Source organism: Petaurus breviceps, unplaced genomic scaffold (assembly GCF_028583685.1).
Source record: "Petaurus breviceps papuanus isolate PSGF00001 unplaced genomic scaffold, PetGlider_PUasm1.0 90895, whole genome shotgun sequence".
Taxonomy (NCBI): Eukaryota; Metazoa; Chordata; class Mammalia; order Diprotodontia; family Petauridae; genus Petaurus; species Petaurus breviceps.
Window position 1 is genome coordinate 11,890,141 of NW_027187372.1, and position 16,276 is coordinate 11,906,416.

Below are 16,276 nucleotides of genomic sequence, written 5' to 3' on the forward strand. Positions count from 1 at the left end.
CTTCTTCTACAACTAAACAATGTATTCAGACGCTTCAAAAAATCATAATCTATTTCCCATTTTCTATTTCCCAGTTCAAGTTTTAAAAAGTTTTTTACCCAGTTGAAAATTTCCTGTGACAGACTGTGCCTTTTGTCTAAGGCTAAATATAGAGAGGCTTATCACCAGTAGGGTATGAAATCTTTTGGATATGACAATCCATTAGATAAAGATAAATCTAAATCTAGGCCTATGTGATCACTTTCTGCTTTCAGAGTAATGATGATGAAATGGGAGAAAAGTTGCCAAAGAATGCAAAAAATCCCCCAGATCATACACCATCCATGGACAGCAATTTAACTGTTAGTGCCATAAATGTGAGCAATTTGTCAAACAACCATTAAGTTGACATATTGTGAAGGAACTGAGTAATATCAATATTGACATTCTCACTATAAATAATATCAGAAAAGATAAAGAAATTGAAACTAAGGTTCTGCTCAAAGAGATGATAAAGAACTTGGCAGAGTTGAAAATATCATATGCCCTAAGGCAACAAGACATACTCTTTCCTGGGACACTTGGTCATTGCAGTTTTTATATTGCTAATGATGATAATAAGAATGCCATGAAGAAAATTATAATTTATGCACCAGCATCTGTTGCCAATAATGAAGATGTTGAGAAATTCTATAAAGAATTTAACAAGATAATACATATGTTCCAAGTTAGCCTATACTCTGATATTTATCCTGATACTTGGTAACTTCAATGATAAAGTGGCTATTAGGGTAAAGAGTGGGAAGTCAAATCAAAGGTAGGAAAACATGGTTTAGGATTTTAAAAAGAAAGAGAATGAAGGTTTGTAGGTGATGAACCTATAATTTATGTTCCAGCTAATCCAGCTATGTTCCCTAAAATTCATGTTCTCTCTTTATCTGGGATCCTTGAAATGAGAAAAAAAGATGATGAATAGATAGATAACTATTTTTTTCAATATAATTAGTTATCATTATAATCCTCTATATTCTATACATTTAAAAGAATCTTTCTTTCTTTTTTTGTATCTTAAGTTTTATTACAGCCCAGTATTCAGTAATATACAAACTATTTTAGTATATCTCCAACATTGGAACAGCCTGTTATTCCAAGAGGATGCTATTTTATTATGTGGCAATACTACTTGTCTTCACCATGAAGCAGTGTAAAATGCCCTTTGTATAATTTATCTTAAAAATGCAGGAAGGTCTTGAGTTTACACAATTAGGCTATTATTAGCAGTAGTAGAGTTCATTAGTTAGAATTCTAAATTTGTTTCTGCATACCTTGCCACCCAGGAGCTTACTAAAACCAACCACCTTGAAATGGAGTTGCTATTTAGTTTTCAACTGAAATGTCCAAGTGCAGGTGCCAAGCATCTATGCCTTTGCTTTTCACCAATCAAATATGAATTGGACATGTTGAGAAGTGGGGAGGGGGCCTGGAAGGGAGATGGGAAGAGCCAGTACAAATACGCTAATATTTTCAAGTTACTCTCAATTTCCAGTTTAACCAATTTCTCACATTTATTTGTCTCAATGTTTCTGTGACAACTTTTCTTGGTGTCAGTTCTTCAGTATGCACCTTTAGCCAGCTAAGAAAATCCCAAGGTAACAAGATTAGTGTATTACGAAACGCAAAGTAAAAAAAGTTTGCAAAGTTATTCTGTCAGTCTCAGTTTGTCTCAGCCTTCAGTATGTGGCCCTCATTTAACCTAAAATGTTGCTGATTTAGACAAGAATTCATTTATACTGCATAAGGAGGTAATGTTCTCTATAGGCTTCCTTTTTATGTGCTTCTAGGCTGCCTGCTATATCCTATTTCTTAAAAATTTTATCTTTGATTGACTAAACTCCAAGGTCAGTTGCTATTTTTTAAAAAGCACAATTTTAAAGGAAACATACACTTCCTTGTATGTAGCTGGGACTATGAATTTTAGCAATGACTACAGCTATTATGTCACAGAGTTTAGGTAATTTGGGTGATATCGATTTTCTTGACTAAGGCTTTGAAACTTGCTCCAGCTTCTTTAGCCCCACAGGATTTCTACCTAGGTTGTAGATGAGGGTAAAATATCCCATGGAGAACTCCTTCAATAACTACATTTGGAAAATCATCATTGGCTGTAGGAAAGACATATGGCTCCCTTAGGAACAGCAACACTGGCTGGTGGGAGAGTTTGCTAGACTCTTCAGATTCTGTTTCCTCAAAAGTCACAACTTTCTGTCTTTGGTAGAGACAGTAAATGCTGTACATTTATAAAATCAAGAAATAATTTAAATTAAGAATATAATAATAAATAAATAATTTAAATTTAAAAAATACATAATTAAATAGGCTTCTAAACTTTGTCATCGCTGCTCTAAAGACTTTGAGGACCCAGTTTATAACACGTTTGGAAGGAATTTCTGGAGATTTTATATATTTCTTGATCATTTTATTCAGAGCATGAAATTCACTGTACCTTTTTTCTGCAAAATGCTTCCATCCATTCATTAGCACTTCTATTTTAAAGACCCTATAGCCTCTCTCCAGCTAGCTCTCTTCATAATGAAAGGAAGGAATGTAGACCTCCATGGCCTAGCCAGCCTGGGCTGGATGGGCCAAAAGCATCTTTCTGAGAAGGGTTTATAAAAGCCTTCACTAGTGTATCAAAGGGATGCAAGACACAGAAACGTTTAAGTATCCATTTCTTTTTTTTTTTTAAAGCAATTGGGGTTAAGTAACTTGCTCAAGGTTACACGGCCAGTTATTTCTGGGTGTGGTGCTGAGTAACTGAGACCGGATTTGATCCAGGTCATCCCAACACTGGAGCCAGTGCTCTTACTTGCTGAGCCACCTGGCTGCCCCTTAAGTATCCATTTCTTGGAGGATTATAGTCTCATCATAGATCAAGGTTAAAGTTTCCTTTAAGTTTATAAGAAAACTTGAATCTCTGAATGGATCAACATGAAAACGGGACTCAAAAGGGCCCACACTAACATAACCTGACATAATATACTATGGCTACATTGCAGTTTACACTCCCAATAATTTCTCCCCTTCAAGACATTCCACCATACAACACAACTCCATATATTACTCACTCTCTACTCTACAGCTCTATAACCTGTAATATTTGTTTACAATATTATTTCAATCATTCTCTTAAGTACCAGTGCCTAACAATACATATTCCATAAAGTATAGCTATTGTCACAGGAAATGAATGGATGTGATCAAGTGTAGTATAGCCAAGTTCCTTAGGACATATTCTTGACAATCTGAATGAAATTGCTTGGCTCTAATCTCTAGCAAATCTGATTTGAGAAGAGTTTCCGAATCAGTGTCTACATTCTAGGTGTACTTCTTTTTATACTCAGCAAAAGTCCTGGAACCAAATATATTGTAAGCTTCTAATCACATTTTTGTTGTTGTCAGTCATTTTAGTTGTATCTGACATTTGGGATCTCATTTGGGGTTTTCTTAGCAAAGATACTAGAGTGGTTTGCCATTTCAATTTTTTTTTAACATTTGTTTTTGAAACTTTGAGTTCAAGAGTCTTTCCCTTCTTCCCTCCTCACCCACCCCCACTGGGAAGATAAGCAATGCAACATAGGTTGCACATGTGTAGTTACACAAGACATTTCCATAATAGTTACATTATGAACGACTAACTATATTTCCCTCCATCCTATCACCTCCCACTTATTCTATTTTCTACTTTGACCCTGTCCCTTTTCAAAAGTGTTTGCTTCTAACTACCTTCTCCCCCAATCTTCCCTCCCTTCTATCATCCCCCATCTTATTCCTTTCCCCCCGATTTCCTGTAGGGTAAGATACCCCATTGAATGTGTATGTTATTCCCTCCTTAAGCCAAATTCAATGAGAATAAGGTTTACCCATTCCCTTTCACCTTCCTGCTCTTCTCCTCCATTGTAACAGTGTTCTCTTGCCTCTTTTATATGAGGTTATTTATCCTAATCTATCAATTCCTTTCTCCTTCTCTGAATATATTAATCTCTCACCTCTTAATTTTATTTTTTAGATATCATCCCTTCATATTCAACTCATCCTGTGTCCTCTATGTATACAGGTACACACATATGCACATGCTCACATATATTTATACACACATACACCCTCATATACATACATATATGTGTGTGTGTGTGTGTATACACACACATATATATTCCCTTCAACTATCCTCATATTGTGAAAAGTCTTGTGAGTTACAATTATAATTTTTCCATGAAGGAATGTAAATAGTTCAGCTTTATAAGTTCTTTAAGATTTCTTTTTCCTGTTTAGCTTCTCATGCTTCTCTTGCTTCTTGTATTTGAAAGCCAAATTTTCTGTTCAGCTCTGTATTTTTCATCAGGAATGATTGAAAATCCTCTATTTCATTGAATGACCATATTTTCCCCTGAAGCATCATACTAATTTTGTTGGGTAGGTGATTGATGGTTTTAATCCTAGCTCCTTTGACCTCTGGAATATCATATTCCAAGCCCTTCAATCCCTTAATGTAGAAACTGCTTAGGTCTCATGTTATTCTGATTGTGTTTCCACAAAACTTAAATTGTTTCTTCCTGACTGCTCGTAATATTTTCTGCTTGACCTGGGAACTCTGAAATTTGGCTATAATATTCCTAGGATTTTCTTTTTGGGATCTTTTTCAAGAGACAATGGGTAAATTCTTTCAATTTCTATTTTTCCCTCTGGTTCTAGAATATCAGGGCAATTTTGCTTGATAATTTCTTGGAAGATGGTGTCTAGGCTCTTTTTTTGATCATGGCTTCCAGGTAGTCGAATAATTTTTAAATGATCTCTCTCCTAGATCTATTTTCCAGGTCCATGGTTTTTCCAATGAGATATTTCACATTGCTTTTATTTTTTCATTTGTTTGGATCTGTTTTATAGTATCTTGATTTATCAAAAAGTCATTAGCTTCCAATTATTCCAATCTAATTTTGAAGGAGTTATTCTCTTCAGTGAGTTTTTCAAATTCCTTTTCCATCTGGAAAATTCATCTTTTTAAGGCATTCTTTTCCTCGTTGGCTTTTTGGGTCTCTTTTGCCATTTGGTTTAGTTCATTTTTAAGGTGTTATTTTCTTCAATATTTTTTTGGATCTCCTTTAGCAGGTTGTTGATTCACTTTTCATGATTTTCTTGCATCATTCTCATTTCTCTTCCCAATTTTTCCTCCACTTCTCTTACTTGATTTTCAAAATCCTTCTTGAGTTCCTCCATGGCCTGTGACTAATTCATATTTTTCTTGTAGGCTTTTGATGCAGGAGTTCTGACTTCATTGTCTTCCTCCCACTCCATGCCTTGATCCTTTCTGTCCCTAAAAAAGGATTCTATCATCTGTTTGTGCTTCCTCTGTTTGCTCATATTGCCAGCCAGTTATTTGACTTTTGAGCTCTTTACCATGGTAGGATTCTTCTTCCAGCTTATAGCTGCCAGAGCTATTATTTGGGCACCTACTCTACAGCCCCCACAAGCTCTGGCACACTGACCACATACGCCAGGACCAACACCCAAGATTGTGATACAAATCTAAGCAGGTTAAAGCAAGAGTGATTACCCTCTGAATGGTTGTTTGGTCCCTCTACAATCTGCAAGCCAGGAGCTCTGGAAGCAGCCACATGGCAGCAGCTGCATCCACTGCACCTCCATCACATCTCGCCCTGTGCACAAGGGCCAGACAGGCTCTTCCTTCACCCTTTCAACAGAGTATTCCACTGACCTTTTATTTTCTCTTTGGAATTTATGGGTTGAGAAGTTTGGAAACTGCCACAGCTGCTGGTGATTCACTCTCCTGAAGTCTTCTCTGGCCAGTCTGGGCCTCCCTGGGGCCTGAACTGTGGCTCACAGCAGACTGCGCTCAGCTCCCAGCATGCTATGATAGACCTTTCCTGTCAGCCTGCCAGGCTGCCTTCAGTGGGAGATTTGTTTCTCTCTGTCACTTTGTGGGTTCTGTAGCTTTAAAATTTGTTTACAGTAATTTTTTTACATGTATTGGAAGTGGTTGGAGCTGAAGCCCGTGCCAAGTTTGTGCTTTTACTCTACCATCTTGGCTCTGACCACTTCCCATTAATACTCCTTTTTAAAAGATAAGGAAACTGAGGCAAACAGGATTAAGTGACTTGCCCAGGGTCACACAGCTAACAAGTGTCTGAGACCACATTTGATCTTGTCTTCCTTACTCCAGCCCCGGTGCTCTATCCATTGTGCCACCTAGTTGCCTTTCTTATTCTTCTTTTTTCAGCTGCCCTTCTAGTTCCATTAAGCAACATCTAAAAGTACCTTTTGGCTAATTTAAATATATGTAACTATATTTCTACATTTGTACATTTTAACTTTATTTAATGTGTGAGTCAGCTTCTAATAATATCCACACAACCTTCTGGTGCCCTTCTAACTCTCTATTAAGTATATCCAAGATTCCAAGGATTCCTCTTCCAGATAAACACAAGTCTAGGATTATAAGCATTCCTTTCAATGTGTAGAATAATTCCCAAAGCAACACCAGCATGCAAACCCTATCCAAAGAGCTTCCATGCCAGAGACTGAAAGCTTCATTGGCCTGAGATTCACTTATTCTAATGTTGCTAATCATCTAGCTACCCCATAGGGTATGAAGATCTCCCTCGCAACTATGACAAATATTCAAATAAAGTTCCCCATCCCAGGTCCTTGAAAACTATTAATCATTGTCCATAACTGATACATAACCATAAGTGTGCTCTCCTAGAAAAGGGAGATGTATCTGCACTGATGTTATAATCCCATTTTCCCTCATCCATTTGTATGGCATGTTCAGAGATTCCCATTGTGTATAAACACTTCATAATCTTCTTGTGCCAGCTTTAACTTTTAGATTATATTCCCTTCATAAAATTTCAGAATTTCTAGGTCAGAAAGGACTTCATCAGTCTGCTATTCTAAACAATAACCAAAAATAATCCTTTTTACAAAATATGCAGCAAGGGTTATCCAATTTTCCCTTAAACTCCCTAATGATGGGAGAAAGGGAGATGAGATGGCATGGTCTGAGAGATTTCACGAAAGTTTATATTGTGTTGTTCAGTCATCATTATTAATTTCCTCATATACATACATAAAAAATCAGATGCCTGATATAATACCTATCTTACCAAGTTAACTCTGTTTGCATCTATTTAAAAAAAAAGCCCCAAAGTAAATTGATCCCAGATGTACTTGTGTACACATATTTAAACTACATACTTATAATACTCATGTTTGTAGGCACACATGCATATTTAACACTTAACTCTAAAAGTTTTCTCATTTGTGTGTCAAGTGCTTCAATCAAACATATATCTCATTGCTGTTCTAGCATGACAAATGTAGTCTGATTTTCAAAATCTATACCAGAATCTCAGCATTTCTAAAATAGAATTCACATGTCATTTAAAAAGTAATCTCTTTTCTTTCAGGGAAGTTTAGCACTCTGTTGAATGTCTCCCTTCCTAGAAAGTGACATCTGGAAGCTTAAAGTCTTGCAGTCTGTTTGTATTCAATCTTCAGTTCTTTTCCAAACAAAAGTGCTATCCCATGGGACATATTTCGTATTCCTCTTTTAGAATGCTTTTGCATGTCCAGTTTTGCTTTCACTTGCATGTAATATTTTCCTGATTCCCCTAAGTAGTGTGACCAGTGATACAACCTCTCCTCTTTCTTGAGAATGAGTCATCCTATATTTGCAACAGATAGATTATCATTCAGACTTCATGGTCTTGTACCTTTGGCAGTTCCAGTCATTCCTTTTTCTCCCACTCCCATTCATGCCCCCCCCCATGCTTTTCCAAATCCAGCAGAATTCCAAGGTTTTTAACTCTTCTTTGCAACACCCCTTCCCCAGACTATTTCTTGAGTCCTTTAGCCTGAGGTCACTTGAAGTTGTAGCTTCCAATCACCATGAAGGGTTTATTTGTTTCATAATATCATAAGATATTAATTCATAGATTTTAAGTTAGAAGGGATTGTAGAGTTCATGTAGTCACAGAATCACAGATTTTGAGTTGTGAGGCACTTCAGCACCCATCTACTTGAAAAAAAAAATCCCTCTATAACTTACCTAACAAGGGTTACTCAATTTTTGCTCAAAGGCTTCAAAAAACAGCCAAATCACTATCTTCTTAAGTACTGATTTCATTTAAACTAACTTTAAGTAGCAAGCTTTTACTGACATCAAACCTAAATTTGCTTCTTCCTAGTTTCTAGGCATTGCCCTAGGTTCACTCCCCTAGGATCCCACAGAAAATCAAATCACTTTTCACCATTACATTACTTTAAATCTTTGAAAATAGCAACCATGACTCCTCTGAATCTTTACTTCAAGCTAAATATCAAAAGTTCCTTCAGTTAATCAAGGCCCTTCATCATCCTGGTTGCCTTCCTTTGGATACCCCTTATCTTATCAGTGTCTCTTCTAAACTTTTTTTGCCCAAAATGATATTTAATACTCAAAATGTGGTTTTGCCAGGGCACTGTGCAGTGGGAGTATCAACATCTTATACTAAAAACTGTGGTCTTCAATGCCAAAGATCACATTATATTTATTTGACTGTCATGCCAAATTATTAACTCATATTGAACTTATAATTCTCTTGAGGTAGTGTGCATAGTAGATAGACCACTGAACTTAGAGCCAAGAAAACCTGGGTTCAAATTCTCAGAATGAATTTCCTCCTCTATAAAATGGGGATAATGATAGCACTTCCCTCCCAGGATTGTTGTGATGATCAAGTGAGAAAATATACTTAAAGGACTTTGTACACATTTTAAATATTAGTTCTTTTTTTTTTTGGACAAACTACTAACTATGTGCCTAACTCCAACCTAATAGTGGCTTATGAAGTCAATTCCTTGAACTCATGTAATCATTTACATATATCTCTACTCAATTCCATATTAATAGTCTGACAATGAATAAATGAAAAAAACATTTATTAAGTGTTTACAATGTGCTAGGCCTCACATTAAGCACTAGGACTACAGAATATGAAAGAGACTTTTTGTTTCCAAGTTGTTTACATTTTAATAGGAGGAAACAATCTAAATAAAGAACAATAGAGAAAGTCTTTTTGGTCTGGGAAATCTTGGGGATGGTGAATAGAACAACTGATTGAAATAGTTTTCCAGAAGTAAAGATGGTACTTATTTGATTACAGTACTCAGAGGAAGAGGTAGAAATTATAATTGGAAAGGAAATATGCATGCTAAATTGGGGAAGGAAATGGCTGAAGTGAATAACTATGGTCTCAAGGAATTCAGAGCTATGTGGTTTAGCTCCTCCAGAACAATTTCTAGTCCACCATGTCACTTTTTTGGATCCTGACTCTGCTGATCCATTATGTTAGCTATCCCTCCCAGCTTTGTTTCATGTCCAAATTTCATAAGCATGTCATATATTCATTTGAATATGACTATTGATAAAAACATTAAAGAGTACAAGGCAAATTATAAATCCTGGGTCACTGTATGGGGGGTCTCCTACCAAACTGTTATCAGGATACTAATGACTACCTTTTGAGCTAGCATTCGACTATTTTTGAAAATATGTAATTATATTATTTTCAATCCATGATCCCTCCATCTTTTCTGTAAGAAAGGAAATGAGATAAGAAAACACAGATAATTTATCAAATATTTTACTAAAATTTAAATGAGTGATATCTATGGAATTCTTCTAATCTTCTGATTTAGTGATCATACAAAAAAAAACAAATTTAGAATTATATGATCTGTTCTTGATGAAATTTTACTACTTCTTAATAGTCATTCCTTCCTTTTATAGATGTTCATTAGATATTTTCTTTCATATTATATCCTAGAATTTCACTTACCTACAGTTGGAAGATAAAATTCTCTACCCAAATTTTGAAAATCAGGACATTTACCCTTCTATAGACCAGCAGTGCCACGTTGTTTCTCCTATTTCCTTGATCTTTCAAATATCATTGAGAGGGGTTCATCTATCAAAGTTGCAAAGTTATTTTAATTGCCTGAAGATGTAGCTCATTTGGACACAAGATATATTCATTAAATATCAGAAGGTACCCTCTTACAATTGCTTCTCCAATCTCAGGTATGAGCTTCCTATTAGCTATTTTTGTTATGTCCTTGACAGAAGCTCTACATTCTCAGCTACATCATTTCAGCTGACTTTACCATCCACCCTTCTCTTCCCATATGAGGAAATTGAGATTCAGAAATGCAATGATATACTGTAATGTAATGTCAAGCAAAGGCAATTTCCCAGGTTCAAAATACCAGCATAGGTGCTCTCTATTTTACTCAGTGACAAACCAAGAACAGAGAAGATCAAAACATGACATTATTCAAAATACAGCATTTACTAAGTGTGATTAAATAATCTCCAAGTACTACCCCACCCCAGGACCTTCCAATCATTCAATCAATTACAAAGTCTCTGTTCTAAATACTTTTCCACCCCTAGGCTATACCTTCATTTAGTCCACCACAAAGCCCCTCTTCTCAAATGGAGATTAGTTTCCAAACATAAGTAAAATACATTCATTTGCTCAACCATAGAACACAAAAAGGTCAAAAGTTCCCCACCCCTGGATCACAATTGAATCTACCCCAGAGTTATATCAAGTTTAAACACAGCACTTAATACCCAAATGGAGGTCTTTTCTTCATCTTGACACGAGGCAAGTTCTCAGCAATCTTAGTTCCTGGGGAGACAAGGCTTAGCAAGGCCATAAGGTACATTGCCAGTCCCTTCATGAATTTATCCTCTGTCTGTAGAACAGTCCTAGAACCCCTGAACACATTAGCAAAGCCCTCTCCCAGGATTTCTGTAAACATCCAACAAGAAAATCCTTCTTCAGGGCTTCCGAACCAACAGAAAGGTTCCCAGACTCCTGCAACAACAGCACTGTCCTTCACCAGTGGACAGTATTCACTCTGTCTGCAGGACAGTCTCCAGACCCCTGCAACAACAGTACTGTCCCTCACCAGTGGACAGTATTCACTCTCTGTCTGCAGGACAGTCTCAGGGCTTCTTAGCGAACAGCCAGGTTCCAGGACTTCTTCAACAAAAGGACTGTCTTTCACCAGTGGACAAATCTGGCAAAACAACATCAAAACAGACAGACAAAGTACCAGCAAAACAGCCATGTCTCCTCAGTCCTTGGCAGCTCAGGGGGCAGGTCTCAAAAGTCCAGGGCAATTCAAAGCGGCCACCAGCAATTCTCTTAGTCTCTCTCTCTCCACGAGGTGCTGCTTCCAAAAAAGATCTTCCGCCTCTCTCTAGTGTCTCTCCAAATCTACATCACCAGCTCCTCCCACTTCAGGACTTTCTTTTCACATCAACAAGCCCATCCCACAGGTGGGATTAACAAACTCTGGGTTTTAACACAATCAATTTGAAAACCAAGCCAATACAGGGGAATCTTTAATTGCCATTACTATCACATATACCCAATGTCACTCAAATGGTAAGAAGTCAAACAAGAATTTGAATTTCATTTTAAATCCAGTGTACTTTCTATGGCATCCCCTTAAGAGAGTACTTGCCAATTTGTGTCTTCATAGACCAGAAACCAATACTCACTAGAATTTTCCTTAGGTCTTTCTTCTCTAAATATTCCAGTCTTTCCTTGTTCATTTATCTAGGCTTTATGGAGACAGTAAGTCAGCAACATAATCTGTTTTCTGTTCCACTATGTATACTATCTTACAGTCTTATTTCATTCACATATGCTGATATTCTTCCTTTATTTCCCAGTGCTCTAGAAACCAGTAAGTTTGTCAGGAGATGTTTGATATCTCATAACTTCTGTCCTAAACTTCTGTTAGCTCTTTCTCCTCTTATATGTTAGATACTCTATGTCTAATACAAACTTGTTTTAATCATATATTTTTTGCTAATCACTCTTTGTATCTTATCTGATGCCCAATCTCACTTGTCCATTTCCATTCTCAGCTTCAGTTATCTGCCAGTATCTCTATTAACCAAACCTCAAAGACTGCCAAGCTAAACAACTAAACAATAAATACTTACTGACATAATAACATAGCTATTCCTTTATTATTCATTATAGAGGTTTTAATGTTTATCAAGCAGACTTTCTAATTCAACTTATTCTCATTCCTAGAGTCATAATTTTTCTCTATAAGGACAAATATTTACTCTGCACTTTCTCTTTTAAGGCATCTAGATTGTGATTTTTTATTTCCTCCATCTGAAACTTTAATACCTACTATTATTAACCAGTATTAAGACAAAATGCCTCAAACTGTTGTTGTTGATCAATAATCCTTTAAATCATTCATCATCTTCCAGTCTTTTCTCAAGTCTACCACAAAATCAGTCAAGAGGTGGATATTTACATACCATTCCATCAAATTTGCCAAGATGTTAGCCCCTGAAGCTCTGTTTCTGTCATAGGATCTTTCTACAATATCCCATAAAGGTTCAGATTTATAACATACAGGTCAAGATTGAAATTGTTTTTCATTTGATAAGAAGAAACCTTCATTGCCCACTTAACCTGGCACAGTCATGGCAATAATAAGCATTGTGCTAACATAATCTAAGGAAAATTAGTGTGCTTATATTGGGACATCTATTGCCTGTAGGTTCTCTCTTCTTGAAGAATTGCCCAAGCCAACCATTCTTCACTCTTTTCCAAGGTCTTATGACATCCCCTACCTCAAATCTCCTAATGTGTTGACTTCCCCTAGAATATAACCTCATTTGGGACAGGGACTCTATTATTTTTTTTTTTACTTCTTGGAGGGGGGAAGGCAGGGCAAATGGGTTTAAGTGACTTGCCCAAGGTCACATGGCTAGTAAGGGTAAATTGTCTGAGGCCAGATTTGAACTCAGGTTCTCCTGACTCTAGGGCTGGTGCTCTATTCACTGAGTCACCCAGTCAGGGACTCTATTTTTGCTTGGCTCCCTTCCACATCACAATTTTCCTCATCATAGTTTTGATATATTGTGGGTTGGTAGGAGAAATTAAATGGGAATTTTAGGGGAGTCTTGCAGAAGCTGCAAATGACACAGAAAAGGTTTAGAAACTCAGAAATGCCTAAAATATATGTATAGTATTGTATAATATCAAACCAAATTTCACAGTAAGGTACTGTAAACACCCAACAAAAGAAAAAGAAAAAAGTCAGACTTTTTCTGTGGTGTGAAAAAAAATGTATGTGGATTTTCCACATCCTGGGGGCATAACTAACCTCCATGCAGAAGGGATAACTATAACTGTATTACCCAGCACCTACCATGGTGTCTGGCACAGAATTAGAACTTAATACATGCAGGTTGATTTGAGATCTAATACATTTCCCTATCTAATTTATCCCCTTTTATCACTTGGATATGTGTGTGTGTGTGTGTGTGTGTGTGTGTATGTATGTATTAGCTCCCTGAGGACAAGGACTGCTTTTAATTTTCTATTTGCATCCTTAGTGCTTAGCATAGTGCTTGATACATAGTATACACATAATAAGAGATTTTTCATTCAATCATTCATTTACATAGTTAATAAACTTAAGTAAAATTTATACAATTTCATCAACAAGATTGTCTAAGAGAGATGCAAAAAAGTTCATGCCAATTAATAGTTTATATTAACAACTGCATTTTAATGTTTGGTTAGCCTTTGTAAAATCTTCAAAATGCAATTAAATTTGGCATTAGCTCCAATTTTTTTTTTGCTTGTTTATGTAGAATATTTTGGTTGGTTTCTTTGCTCCATTACAAATAGACTAAATTAAAGGAGACTCTTAATTGCTGCATCTTGTGCCATTTTATTTACAAAGAAACAAGAAGGCCAGTTCAAGACTACAGAGAAGAAAAATTGTTCTTGTAGCAGCTGGTCATAGAGAAGGACTGCTCCCCCAAGAACAATAAAAGTTTTCTATTGGACAGCAGAGCAGAAGAGGTGGGAAGAAAATAAACAGCACTGTTAACAGGAGCTGTCACCATGATTAATGCTGATGAGAAGTCATTAATGTGGATTTTTTTCAAACAAGGCCCTCAGTTTTAAACTCAATGCCCACTGACTTGGAGATGGGGAGAGAGAGAGAAAGAGACAGACATATCGACAGAAACAGAGACAGACAGACAGAGACAAGGACAAAGATAGAGTCAGACATAGAGAGACAGTGAGAGACACACACACACACACACACAGGCAGAGACAGAGAGACCAGGATAGACAGAGTGAGCAAGGAAGGGAAAAATGAAAATATGAACCACAATTGTGCATTAGCTTTAGCATTAGCATAGACAAATTAACCAGATTTCAACAAATGAACAGGACTACTTCTTTCCCTGGGATTTAGCACAGACCTAAGATAAACTTTAATGTATCTAAAATTCATTTGAAATAATATATTTTTTTTCAACATCGCCCAATGATTTCTCATTTCTCTTTAATGCAATTTCTAGTAAAATTTTGGGGGAAACAAATTTGAAAGCACATCTACTTAGAATGGAAGGAAGGAAGCAGGAATGACTACTGAAGCTGGAATGAAAATAATTGTGAAGGAAGGATAAAGAAGGATGATCCATAAGCCTACTTAGTTTCCCATTTCAATCTTGAAGAATGTATGAGAAGGTAAGTATTAAAAATAACACTACATCTTTACAGTCATATAAGTGACTGTAATATTTTTAAAATATTTAGTTTAGTAGAAGAAATACAAATTTCAAGAATCTTCTATACTACTTCCCAGCCATTTCTAAACAACAATAACACATACATAAACTCTGACCTCATATTATACTTGTGCTTTATGTTCTTCCCCCATTAGAATGGAAGGTTTTTGAGGTCAGATCAGGCCTGAATTTTATCCCCAGCATTTCTCAAAGTGACTAGAACACATTAAGTGCCAAATAAATTCTTTATCTTCCATCTATTTTTTTTCTTTCACAAGGTGTTTCCACTCATACATTAAAATTCTGCAAGGTTCCTTTAAAGATATAAAAATAGAGAGAACCTTGTTAGAGAGCCCTCTGATTACTAGTATCAATTAGGACACGAAAGAGGGAGATCAGTGTTTACTAAGGTGTTGTGGAGAATGACTAGCAAGAGGTTCAAACCAAAAGATAATTCCCTATAGATGATAAAATGCCTTTTTGTCAATTTCAGCTTTATTGATTTTTTTAAAAATTTACATTACACATATACACATACATGAATACATAGATTACTTCCCCTTAGTCTTTTTCTAAAAAGTAAAAAAAAAAACAGTTAAATAAAACAATCGAGTGACTTTATTTGAAAATGAATGCAACATATTATGTAGTATCCCCATTATTTTTTAATTAATGGAAATCTATTCTCTCTATATGCCATCTGCTATTCCATTGGAAAAAAGAAAATTGTAACACACATGCAGTCAAGTAAAACAAATTATTTGTATGCATATGTGTGTGGAAGTGAGTGAGTGAGTGAGAGAGAGAGAAAGTGTGTGTGTGTGATTCTGAACCTCAAATTCATCACCTCCCTCTAATGAATAGCATGGTTCATCACAAGTCCTTCAGATTAATGAAGAGTAATTGTATTGATCATAGTTCTTAGAATTTTTGAAGATTTTTGTTTATTTGTTTGTTTTTATAGTGCTATTTTCATTGTATAAGTTATTCTGCTGGTTCTTCTGCATACTTTATTTTTCATTAGTTTATAAAAGTCAAATTTTTCTATTTTTATAATACTTATATTGTAAATTATTCTTCTGCTTCTACTAACTTTACTCTACGAGGTGTGTGACTTTATCTGAGCCCTTTTCAGGACTGTCCATCTAGTTTTGGGGTCTACCTGATTCACCCAGCTATCCCCTGTGGTTCCAAGAAACTGAAGCATGCACAGCAGCCACATTCCAATAAAACATCTTGGCAGACAGGTTAAACAATGTTGAGGGTAACCAACAGGCCTTAAACTTGTTAGTGAGTCAGTGTAATGGTAATGGAATTTGAAGATCCCCTTGTATTGGTAAATTAACAGGTACTTAGCACTTGGTTTCAGGTTAAGTGTTAAGACCCAGAGCTTGTGAATCCTATAGTGGGAAAGAGTTGTTGACATGATGGGAAGGGGCTAAACAGGGAGGAGCTGGTGCTGTGTATAGGGAAAAGGCCAAGCTGAGAGAGGCCAGAACTTCTTGGAGCAGCAATGTGGAGGCAGAGAAGCTACTACTAGAGAGAGAGAGAGAGAGAGAGAGAGAGAGAGAGAGAGAGAGAGAGAGAGAGAGAGAGAGA

The 16,276-nt window shown here is 36.2% G+C and overlaps 1 pseudogene; it reads right to left on the reverse strand.

The window, feature by feature from the left end:
* Positions 1-1,989: 1,989 nt before the first annotated feature.
* On the reverse strand, positions 1,990-2,610 carry LOC138150881 (sorting nexin-24 pseudogene; annotated as a pseudogene).
* Between the last annotated feature and the right edge of the window lie 13,666 nt (positions 2,611-16,276).